The 10,488-nt window shown below is 38.5% G+C and overlaps 1 long non-coding RNA gene across 2 annotated transcripts in view; it reads left to right on the forward strand.

Annotated features, from left to right (window-relative positions):
• Positions 1-10,168, forward strand: part of LOC143657386 (uncharacterized) — a 79,187-nt gene extending 69,019 nt beyond the window's left edge. Inside the window, exon 3 of one of the 2 annotated variants that reach the window (XR_013162839.1) lies at positions 9,991-10,168. This is a non-coding gene — a long non-coding RNA (uncharacterized LOC143657386). Of the gene's footprint in view, positions 1-3,028; positions 3,130-9,990 lie in introns of those variants that run through there. The other variant, XR_013162835.1, reaches the window with a different exon arrangement.
• Positions 10,169-10,488: the final 320 nt, after the last annotated feature.

The raw sequence follows: 10,488 nt of genomic DNA on the forward strand, positions 1-10,488 counted from the left end.
GTATTGGTTGAAAGCACTTAAGGAAATCATTCACCAATCATTAGCTGACCACTAAACTAATTGAGCAGATACTTCAGTAGCTAAACATTACAGGGTATATAGACTTAACAGAATTATTCTAGTAAATTTGCTAAACTAACGAACAGCAATGACAACAGCAAAAAACAACAAAACCATGGATAATGACAAGCTCTGGAGAGGAAGAGAAAATGATTTCCAGTGCTGCTACCTCATATTATCTAAAATGTCCAATTTTCCTCCAAAACTGAGACACAAAAGAAGAGTGGCCTATACAATGGGAAAAAAGTAGTGAATGGAAACCATCTCTTAGAGGGCTCAGGTGTTGGACTTACTAGATAAAAACTTTAAAGCAGTATTTAAAAATGTTTGAAGAGCTAAAAAAAAGAAAGTGTAAATAATTAAAGGAAAGCATAACAAAAAAACTTATTAAATGGATCAAAATTATAAAAAGGAACCAAATAAAAATTTGGAATTGAAATAGACAATAACTGAAATGAAAAATAAAGCCTCATATCTATGGTCCATTGATTTTAATTGAATGTTAAGACAATTCAATGGTGAAAAAATATCTTTTCAACAAATGGTGCTGGGACATCAAGATATGTAAATGCAAAAAGTATAGTTGTACCCCTACTTCATTCCATACACAAAAACTAACTCAAAATGAATCATAGACCTAAATATAGAACTATAAAATTCTTACAAAATAATATAGGAGTACATCTTCAAGACCTGGGTTACACAGTGCTTTCTTAGAAATTATGCCAAAAGCACAGTGACAAAGAAAAGGACAGATAAATTAAACCTTATTAAAATTAAAGATCTTTTGCACTTCAAAGGACACAGCAGTAGTTAGGTTCAGGTGTCAACTTGGCCAGGTGAGGGTGTCTAGATCTATTGCTGTGACATGAGCCAATGGTGAGCCAATGGTGAGTGAACCTCATCCGTTGCTGATTACATCTGCAGTGGGCTAGGAGGCGTACCTGCTGCAATGAATGATGTTTGATTTAATTGGCTGGTGCTTAAATGAGAGACTAAAAGTAGCACAGCCCAAGCAGCTCAGCATACCTTCTCAGCACTCGCAGCCCAGCCCAGGCCCTTTGGAGATGCAGAAAGGAATCACCCTGGGGAAAGTTGTTGAAACTCAGAGACCTGGAGAGAAGGCCAGCAGAGATCGCCCTGTGCCTTCCCATATAAGAAAGAACCTCAGTTGAAAGTTAGCTTCCTTTCCTTTGAAGAACTGATGAAAGAAATTACCTTTTATTGAAATCCAATCCATCCCTGGTGTGTTGCATTCCAGCAGCTAGCAAACTAGAACAGACACCATCAAGAAAGTGGGGGAAAAGCCAACTCACATAATTTGACGAAATATATTTGTAAATACTATATCTGATAAGGGACTTGTATCCAAAATATATAAAGAATTCTTAAAACTCTATAAGACAAATATCCCAATTTTTTTGATTGGGCAGAGGATCTGGTTAGACAGCTCTCTGACAAAGATATACAAGTGGTCAATAAGCATGTGAAAAAGAACCCAACATCATTAGGCTTCAGGGAAATGCAAATCAAAATCACAGTGAGATCCCACTTCATGCTTATTGGACAGTTAAATCAAAAAGTCAGAAAATAGGAAGTGTTGTTAGGGATACGGAGAAATAAAAACCCTTATATACTGCTCAATGGGAATGTGAAATGGTGCAGCTACTTTGGAAAATGTCTTTGCATTTCCCTAAGTTAAACATAGAGCCAGCATATGATCCAGCAATTCCACTCCTAGGTATATACCCGAGAGAAATGCAAACATATGTCCACACAAATGTATATGTGGATAGTAACATTCTCAGCAGCATTATTCATAACGTCAAAAAATGGAAACAACCCACTTAGCTGTCCATCAACTAATGAATGGATAAATGTAATGTAGCATATCCGTACAATGGAATATTATTCAGCGTAAAAAGGAATGAAGTACTTGTCCATACTACAACAGTAGATGAACGCTGAAAACATTATGCGAAGTGAAAGAAGCCAGTCAAAAAAGATATATTATATGACTTCATCTATATGAAATGTCTGGAATACACAATCTATAGAGACAGAAAGTAGATTAGTGGTTGCCTAGGGCAGAGGCTATGAGGAGTGACTGCTGCTGGCTGCAGGCATTCTTTTGGAATGATGAAAATGTTCCAAAATTAAATTGTGGCGATGGTTGCCCAACTCTGTGAATATACCAAAACACACTGAATTGTACGTTTTAAATGGATGAATCTTATAGTATATGAATTATGTCTCCATAAATCTATTTTTTAAAAGCTAGCTCTATTTCACACATGGTCCAAGAGTTAATCCATAGGCACAGTAAAGACAAACTGTTAATACTCATGATTATAGTGTACTTAAGTTGCATGCTTAAGTAGCATCATTTGGAGTGATGCAACAGTGCATGATCCATTATTGCGAACTGCAACTCATGATTGCCAACATCAGTGGTAAGGAGAAGAAACACAACAGCCAATACAAAAATATGTATCCATTTGATGCTAAAATCAGTGTTGCTTTCAGCCCCTATGATTGGGACTGCCATATGGGTTTTGTATTTTCTCTCCAACTTTTTGCAACCATAGTAAAAATTGGAACTTTTTGTATCTTAAGTAGGGATTTCCAAAGACGCGAGACTTTCAGTAATTATACCAGGCCAGTCCCGGGTAAACAAGGATGGTTGGACACTTTCTCCTTGAACACTTGAGAGGAAACAAGTCATTTTTCATTTCCTGGATATGTTCTCTTTAAGGACATCAAACTGGATTTCTTGTACCTCAGTGTCTTCTAGGATTTTTATTGTTAAGGTGCTCCACTTTCTTTATTGCTTTTCTAATGACTTTTTTCTATTATATTAGCATTTATAATTTGAATATAGTAAAGCTATTGATTTTATATATTATTTTTTAACTACCGTATTGAACTCTCTTATTGTCCCTAAAAGCTTTTCCATTTGTTTTTCTAGGTTGTTCAAGGTTTACAACCATGTTATCAGGAATTAATGATGTACTCCGCCCATCCATTATTTAAAACTCATATTTATAACCTCTTTATTTTAAAGGATAAAACCTCCAGCAAACTAAACAATGGATTCAGAAGTCACATCTTATCACCCACTTTAATTACGAAACTGATATTAAATATTTCCCTATTAACCTGACTTGTGGATGGAGACAACCTTATCATGTCAAGGAATTTGCATGTATTAGTATTTTATCTAGAGACTTTATCAGGAACGGATATGGAATTTTTTCAAATGCCTTTTCTGAGTCCTTGATATTAACATATATTTTTTTCTCCTTTGACCTATTAATGGGGTGAATTTATGATTTTATGACATTTTACTGTGTCTGGCTTTACTAAAATGGATCTCACTGGGCCAGGGTTCATATCTTCCCTAAATACTTCTCAGTTCTAGTTGCTAACTTTTATTTAGGATTTTTATATTGATATGCAAATATGAGATTGGGTATTCTTCTTGGATTCTGTCTGATTTCATAGCTGGTGTTATTATTGGTTTCCTGTGGAAACTCTTCTTATCTCTCTATGCTCTGAGTCAGTGTATGTTTTGGAATTCTCTGTTCCTTGAGTATATGAAATTACTTAACCGAGAAACTATTTGGGCCTGGTGATTAGGGATGTTGCATTCTCTATTACTTCTTGATTATTAGTCTGTTTAAAATTCCCATCTCTTTTAGGGTGAATTTTGGTTATTTTTTCTATTTTCTAAGACAGATTTTCCATACAATTTGTACCCAGGTTTGCTTAGCATTCCTTGAAACTTCTTTTGATTTACTTTTTTTTGGCATGGGCAGGCTCCAGGAATCAAACCCGGGTCTCCGGCATGTCAGGCAAAAACTCTACCACTGAGCCACTGGTGCCCACCCTGAAACTTCTCTTGATGCCCTTTCTGTCTCTCATTAATGCCCCTTTCTAATTTCTAATTTTATCTCTCATGTATTTTTGTCAAAGACATGGCAGTCAGATTTTTTTCCTTTTCCTCTGTTTTGTAATTCATTAATTTCTGCTTTTATCTTTCTCTTTCAGCTTTCCATATGTTACCTTGAGGTTTTTTTCCTAATGTTTTAAATTTGAATCCCCTTTTTAAAAGTTTTCATTTGTTGTTTTGAATATACAGGTATGCTGGTTTGAAAGGATGTATGTACCCTAGAAAAGCCATGTTTTAATCCTAACCCCAGTTTGTAAAAGCAGCATTTCTTCTAATCCCTGTTCAGTATTGTATGTTTGAAACTGTCATTAGATCATCTCTCTGGAGATGTGATTTAATCAAGAGTGACTGTTAAACTGGATTAGCTGGAGGTGTGTCTCCACCCATTTGGGTGGGTCTTGATTAGTTTCTGGAGTCCTATAAAAGAGGAAACATTCTGGAGAATGGGAAATTCAGAGAATGCAGAGAAGGCTGCAGCACCATGAAGCAGAGAGTCCAGGGGCCAGTGACCTTTGGAGATGAAGAAGGAAAATGCCTCCTGGGGAACTTCATGAAGGGGGAAGCCAGGAGAGAAAGCTAATAATAGATGACACCATGTTTGCCATGTGCCTTCTCACTTGAGAGAGAAACCCTGAACTTCATCAGCCTTTTTGAACCAAGGTATCTTTCCCTGGATGGATGCCTTTGATTGAACCATTTCTATAGACTTGTTTAAATTGGGACATTTTCTCGGCCTTAGAACTGTAAACTAGCATTTGATTAAATTCCCCTTTTTAAAAGCCATTCTGTTTCTGGTATATTGCATTCCAGCAGCCAGCAACCTAGACCAACATGTTTCAGATTTTATTTTCCTGTGAAACCAGACTTGGCCATCTGCCATAAATTTTGAAGTGCTATTATTATTATTATTTCTCCCCTGCATGGGGGGGCACAGGGAATCAAACCCAGGTCTCTGGCATGGCAGGTGAGAACTCTTCCTGCTGAGTCATCATGGCCCACCCTGAAGTGCTATATTTTATTATTGCTAATTTCTAGAATTTGCAATTTCAGCTTCAATTTCCTCATTGACCCAAAAATTATCTATGAAGAAAATTAAGTTTTTCCCCACCTAGTATTACATTATATAATAATTTATTGCACTAATAAATATGATGTTGTTTATCGGTTTATACCAAATATTCATCACACTGAATGTATCAGTCAAAGTCCTGGCAGGAAGCAGATGACGCATTGAAAAGTGTTAGCTACATAGAATTTAATAAGGAAACGAAACCCAGAGGTATAGGCTGGGTTAAGGGAACAGACAAAAAGAAGGTGAGGCATCCAGGAACTAGAGGCAATGGAAATCACTGTTATCCCCTAGGTCTTAGGAGATAAGGGGCAGGAAAGATACCGCTGGAGCCTGTGAGAGTCACATCCGTGGAGGAGGGTCTGCCTGATAAGAGCTGTAGCCAAGGAACTCAGCCCATGCTGGAACTGCAGAAGTGAAGGGAATAATTACCCCAATCGCTCCCTCAGCGCAGCTTCCAGTCTCTTGTGGACAGGATAGCTGAATGCAATCTGAAGGTAGAGGACCTGGGAGCCTGTGGGAGGCTGTCTGTATAGTTTAGCCATAGAGGGGCACAAAGCAGGGTAGAAAAGAGAGAAGAAAAATCCTTGGAGCAAAGGTTGAAAACAACCAGTACCTCAAATATCATTTTGCACCTACTTAAACATCAGGAATAGTTGAAAAATATATTAATGCTCTTTGGTCTATTGATGTGATGAATTCTATCTATAGCTTTCCTGATCTCACAGCATCCTTGCATTCGTAAGAACCCTTTACCCTACTTGGTCATGATTCATTTCACTATACTCTTTATGTATAATTTTTTTATTTAGAACTTTTACATCTATATTAACAATAAGATTGGTCTATAATTTTCTTTTTTGAATGGCAATTGCATTTGTTTAGTATTAGAGTTAATGTTTGCTTTGTAAAATGAATCAGAGGACATTTCTCATGTTTTTATGTTCTGGAATAATTTACATCGCAAAAGAATTATTGACTCCTTAAAAGTTTAAAAAATCACTCAGTCATGCTCCTCCCAGGAACTGGTGGTTTTTTCTTTCAAGTAATTCTTGGACAACTTTTCAGAGTCTCCCATGATTATTATCTCTACAGCTTTTCTACTTTTTGAGTCAATTTTGGTTGTTTATAATTTTGTAAGAAATAGCCCATATTATGCAGATTCATTTTTGCCCTACAGGTCTTATCTCTAAAACATGGGGGCTATATGGTCTTTGGCAGGACACAGGATTGTGGTGGTTGTAGCAGAGAGGATAAGTTTCCTATGGGGAACGACCCTAGAAGACCTCATTAAAATAGTTAAAACTCTTGCGAGGGCTTACTAACTTAAGGCAGATGGGATTGTTCAGGATTCTCTGCAGCTGTTGACAAATGTGGCCCACTGTGGAGCTGACCATAGGAGAATACGCCTGAGGTGACCTTCCAGAGTAATTTACCACGTGGTCCTGTTAACCTCATGTGGTCCTGTAACCTCAGCACCTGCCCTGGAAGCTGACCTCTTAAAACTGTGGCTGTGACTTAGTCCTCCTGCTTAGCAAAAGCTACAAAGAAGTGTGGGAGGAGGAGGAGGAGGAAGAAAGGGAAGGAGGGAGTGTATGCGTGAGTGCCTCCCATCTTGGTGTTTTCGTTCCAGCCTCAGATCTGCCACTGGCTGCGTCACTGCAAATACCAAACTGGGCTTCAGTTACCTGATTTGTGAAATGAGAGGTGCTAAGACCTTCCTGGATTGATGATTCTATTAACAGATTCCCCCAGGATTGCGCTTAGCACAAACGGGCACATGCCTCACCTCTGGCTCTTTCTCTCTCTCTCCCTAATAAGAAACTGATGCTCCTGCACAAGTAACAGCAGGTGAGATCTGATTCAGGAGGGACCAAAGGGCCCTTCTGTTCCCCATACATCTCACCAGCCTGCCTTGGATTAAAAGTTCTCACATTCTGGGTTTAAGATATTGACAACCTAAATGAGAAAGCTGTCTTGGAGAAACAACCTTCTGGATTCCTAACAACTTCATGTATAATAATGCATCTGATTGGCAAAGTTCTGAAGTGACAGGAAGTTCTGATGGGAGGGAGATGTCTGAGCATGATAACCAAACAGAGGTGCCCCAATCTATTGTGGACATGCCCAGGAAAAAATGATGGGCTCTAAGAGTGGGAGAAGGTAGCAGGTTAGGGAGGGATTGTTGAAAGAGGCAGCTGTGAGTTAGGCCTTCAATTCAACACTCCTCAGAAAAGTTAAAGGTTAAAAACTCTCCAGGTTTAATAACCACACACATATGGAGCATGTGCCATGTGTCAGTTATTGTCATCAAGATTCCCTTCTTAAACCTTACAATAACCCTATGAGATGGGTTCTTATCTTCCTCATTTTACAGATGAAGAAACTGGGGCACAAAGAGGTAAAATAACTTGTCCAAAGTCAGGTAGCTTGTGGGAGGAAGATTTGAACCCATGTCCGACTCTCAGCTTGAAACCCTGTGCTTTACCACTCTTATGCAACCACTCTACAGAGAAAGAAATATTTCAGAAGGCAAAGAATTCTGGGTGAACTTTCCAGAGGACAGAGGAGTAGTGAAAACATGTAGATCTGAAAGACTGTTCTTGTGGATCATCATGACTGAAGGTCAGAACAAAATTAAAGGCAGAGGCTTTGGTTCCTCTTCCATTTCAGTCTCAAACCCTCAGGTAGGAAAGAAGCCAGAATTGTCCCTTGGAGGAGTTCAGGTTCTCTCAGGAACATTCCTGCCACACTCAGTCCCTAGCTGAGGGCCGTCAACGGGAAGCATGGCCTCAGCACAGACATGATGATGGATTTCAGAGAATGGCAGCATGGCCTTTGGTCAGCTGTGATCCTTTTAGTTGGTGGCCTGTGAGGCACAGTCTCATGGCTGTCCCCTCAGCTCCTCACCAGCTCTATAGAGCCTGGCTCCAATCAGACCTTTACATTCTTTGGGCAATTATAGTAGTCTCCTACCTGCTGCTTAATATTTATCCCTCCAAACTTTTTTTCTATGCCACAGTCAGAAAGACTTTTCTATAACAGAAATCTAACATATCAGTCCTCTGCTTAAAGCCTTCAATAATGATTTTACCAATTCCCTTAAAATCTACAAATGGAGTTCTTGCCTTAAATAAGAGATTGATTGACCAATTAATCAAACGAGATGTCCTTGAATTAGTCACATGTACATTATTCCAGCGTTCAAACCTCAGGTAAGGTAAGACTCTATAGAGATTGAAAATACAATTTAACCAAGATACTTAAATATTACCTTTACCAAAAGTCACCAGATTTCTTGCTGATCTTGTTGGGGAATTAAAATCTTTGTAAACTGTTACTTTGCCTATGCGTATCCACAACTAACTATTAATGTTATTATAGCAAAAACACAAATTCAACAAACTCTGTCCAAGTTCTTCATTTGAAATGTCATAGACCTTTGGATTTTCCAATACTTTATAGACACGTTGTCCTCTAGGACTCAGGAGCAGTGCCCTCTTTTGGAAATGATATTAACTGATTTTGCCTACTCATGAGATTAACCGATCGTTTGCTCATGGAAAGATTTGAAGAAGTTCATGCCACAAAATGTGAGAATAACAGTGTGGCTCCCATTACTCACTCTTCAGGAACACAATGGAAACCCTTGCTCTCAACTAAACAGATAACAATGACGTAACGCCCAGGACAACTGAAGTTTGTGAGCTGTGTCAACAGCTGCATCACCTTCAAGCTGCCCATTGGGTTCAGCTGCTGAGAATCCCTGACAGGAGACAGGAAGAAAAGAGGACAGCAAGATGGAGGTGTTTATTTCCTTGACCTCCTCCAGTAGGGTGCGCGTGTCTCTCCCCCAAAGTCATTGCTTCTGTCGGCCAACCTTTCTCCACATAGGTCTCTCTGTCTTTGAGTTCAGGAAAGCTCTCCCACTCCTTTCCCCTTTCTGGGTAGTAGCTATACCCTGCTATTTCTAACTCCTGGGTATTATATTATTCCTGGTGGTTTCCTGGGACTCTATCCACATCTTTGTAAATAATCCCATTACTAAGCCCTCCTAAAATTGCTCAGTTTAACTGTGGTGTCGTTTTTCTGGGAGGATGCTGACTGATAACACTGCCCCCTTTAGGGTTGCCAGATTTAGCAAGTAAATAATACAGGATGCCCACTTAAAATCGAATCTCAGATAAACAACAAATCATTTTTCTTAGGATAGTATGTCCCAATACTCGTTTATCAGAAATTCAAGTTTAACTGGGAGTCCTTATTTTATCTGGCAATCCTAGCTTCACCTTCAAGTATGAAAATACCTTGGGGAAATTAGGGAACTTCAGCTGATTCCTGAAATAGATAAGGTTTAATAACAACCACAAACTATTAATACTCACAATGCAGGTATTGTCCTAATTGACAAGAATATTCTCTGAATTGTTTACATCTGCGTGTGTGTGTATGAATGTATGCATATATTCAGAGGGGAAAAAAAAAGGAATTGTGTGAGGAAATGAGAGAGCAAGAGAAAACAATGGGAAATAAGACTAGAAAGGAAGGTTGGGCCTGATTTCAAGGACCTTACCCAGGAAGGACACTCTGGGCCTGCCGCCACATACGGCTTTCCCAGACTCCTGCATACACGATAAGAATTCTAACCCTCCTCTGCATTATCCAGATTTCCTTACATATTGTTCATGGTTAATTCTAATCAATTTGCATCTTCAAGGTTGTTCTATCTGAAAGAAAGATCATTTTCTCCTGAGATTTATATCAAAGGATAAAATTGTACTACTAGTCCTACAAATGTAAACCACGTTTGGACTTTATTTCATGTTCAATTTGTAAAACATATTATTAATAATAAGATGAGATGAAAAGATGCAATTTAATTTCCTTTTTCTTATTTATTCTTGCAAAGGGAAGAAATAAATAAAAGAGAGAGAAAAGGAGAAGGAAGATGGAGGGAAGGATGGAAGGAAGTGAAAAAAGAAGACAAATACAAGGAGCTTTGATAGATGAAATTAAGTGTGGTATAAAAAACTGGGAAGCTGTGGCTCTGCAGTCTATATCAAAAAAATAAATAAATAAAAACATTATGTAACCCCCAAAATAAGATATTTTTCACAGCCTCCAGCTATTATAATTTCACTAGATGCCTTACAAGCAGTTTATTGTTCTGGGAGATACTCCAAGCCCTCCTCCTGGATTTCGGAAAGAAAAATTTACTGCATATCTAAAAAGTGTTTGAAGAAGAATTTGTGTCACTGCCTTTTCAGTGTTTGACAAGGAGAGGCACCTGTGTGGGTGTGTGCTAAAGGGAAAGTGAGCCATCACGTGGGCAATGAACATAAACAGCTCTTTGTGCCTTTGGAGTTGAATTTGAAGAGAAAATAATTTTTTCTGCCTCCCCTGGTCC

This window comes from Tamandua tetradactyla, chromosome 15, assembly GCF_023851605.1.
Source record: "Tamandua tetradactyla isolate mTamTet1 chromosome 15, mTamTet1.pri, whole genome shotgun sequence".
Classification (NCBI taxonomy): domain Eukaryota; kingdom Metazoa; phylum Chordata; class Mammalia; order Pilosa; family Myrmecophagidae; genus Tamandua; species Tamandua tetradactyla.